The sequence below is a fragment of the Microtus ochrogaster genome, chromosome 1 (assembly GCF_000317375.1).
Source record: "Microtus ochrogaster isolate Prairie Vole_2 chromosome 1, MicOch1.0, whole genome shotgun sequence".
NCBI classification, from domain to species: domain Eukaryota; kingdom Metazoa; phylum Chordata; class Mammalia; order Rodentia; family Cricetidae; genus Microtus; species Microtus ochrogaster.
In genome coordinates, this window is record NC_022009.1 from 49,175,510 (window position 1) to 49,177,373 (window position 1,864).

Consider the following 1,864-nt stretch of genomic DNA (forward strand, 5'->3'; position numbering starts at 1 on the left):
CATCTTTCAAAATTAAAAATTGGTGTCTTTTGTAATGTTGGTAAGTTGTTTGGAGCTGCACCAAGCTTGCTCCTTTGTTGGTCAGAGGAGACCTTGAGCCAGGAACCCTCTAGGTCCTGAACTTAGGTCTTTGGGCTAAGGATTCATGGGAGTTGTCTACCTCTCTTTTAAGAACGTATCTAGGATGGTACTATAAAATGTGGTTCCTGAGCTCTGACCCTTTCCCACTCCTTATCACCATGTTGTCAGTGGTCCTCTCTCCTCCAGCTTGTGGATAGGATTTTCAGTGGCCGAGCTTAGAGGAATGGAGGAAGCAAGGCAGACTTGGGATCCAGGTGAGGAAGTTGTATAGGAGCCCAGAAGCATCATGCCATACGAAGCCAGGGAACTGATGTTTAGAACATCACCATTAACACAGATCCATGACTCACTAAGTGTACTACCCACACCTTATGGACACAGACTTTCCAGGGCCCCACTGCCAGAACATTGCCGAGAACCCAGTCTTGTGGAAGGGTAATGCTGAGTCTCGGGGAGGAAGGTTCTGTGAGCACAGGGCAGATGCTGGTAGCCATGCCAGAGAAGCAGCAGGTGGCTATTGAAGTCCAGGTGTCAGCCCATCATGAGGAGAATCCCTGATGGGTGAAACGTAGTTAGGCAAGGCCTGGAGACCAGAGTCTCCAGAATGTCTTTTTCTTCTGCTGTGCTTGCATGTGTTTGCTGCCGCAGTCATTCTCTGGTATCTGGCATGGTGTGAATGGCTGTGAGGAGATCTCCACTGCCTGCAATATAGTGAGTTTATCTCAAGGTAATATCCCATCCTACTGGACATTTTTACCAGCCTCCCATTTCCATTACCATTCTCCCACTCCTTTCCCCCTCCTCCCACTCCTCTTCCACTCTCTCCCCTCCCCTCCCCCTTCAGTCCAAAGAGCAATCAGGGTTCCATGCCCTGTGTTAAGTCCAAGGTCCTCCCCCCTCCATCCAGGTCCAGGAAGGCAGGCATCCAAACAGGCCAGGCTCCCACAAAGCCAGTTCATGCAGTAGGATCAAAACCCAGCGACATTGTCCCTGGCTTCTCATCAGCCCCCACTGTCCGCCATGTTCAGAGAATCTGGCCTTATCCCATGCTTATTCAGTCCCAGTCCAGCTGGCCTTGGCGAGCTTCCAAAAGATCAGCCACAATGTCACAGTAGGTGGGTGCACCCCTCACGGTCCTGACCTCCATGCCCATGTTCTCCCTCCTTCTGCTCCTCATTTGGACCTTGGGAGCTCACTCCGGTGCTCCAATGTGGGTTCCCATCTCTATATCCATCCATCGCCAGATGAAGGTTCTATGGTGATATGCAAGATATAAATCAATATGGCTATAGGATAGGGCCACCCCAGGTTCCTTCTCCTCAGTTGCCCAAGAAACTAACAGGGGACATCTCCCTGGACACCTGTGAGCCCCTCTAGAGTCAAGTCTCTTGCCAAACCTAAGATGGCCCCCTTAATTAGGATACTATACTTCCCTGCTCCCATAACCACCCTTTCTTTATCCCAACCATCTCATTCACCCAAGCTCCCCCCATTCTCCCCTACTCACTTTTCTCTCACCATTCCCCCACGTGCCCCATCCCACCCAACCCCCAAGTTCCCAATTTTTGCCTGGAAATCTTGTCTACTTCCCATATCCAAAAGGATGACTATATGTTTTTCTTTGGGTTGACCTTCTTATTTAGCTTCTCTAGGATCACAAATTATAGGCTCAATGTCCTTTATGTATAGCTAAAAACCAATTATGAGTGAGTACATCCCATGTTCATCTTTTTGGGTCTGGGTTACCTCACTCAGGATAGTGTTTTCTTTTTCCATCCATTTG

At 49.2% G+C, this 1,864-nt stretch overlaps 1 protein-coding gene and 1 gene segment (V, D, J or C); one reads left to right on the top strand and one right to left on the bottom strand.

Annotated features, from left to right (window-relative positions):
* The window catches only part of LOC101998540, a 698,241-nt gene that overhangs the window by 54,412 nt on the left and 641,965 nt on the right, over nt 1–1,864 (bottom strand).
* The window catches only part of LOC101998813 (disintegrin and metalloproteinase domain-containing protein 29-like), a 7,210-nt gene that overhangs the window by 1,927 nt on the left and 3,419 nt on the right, over nt 1–1,864 (top strand). The gene's annotated exons all lie outside the window — the stretch shown is intronic.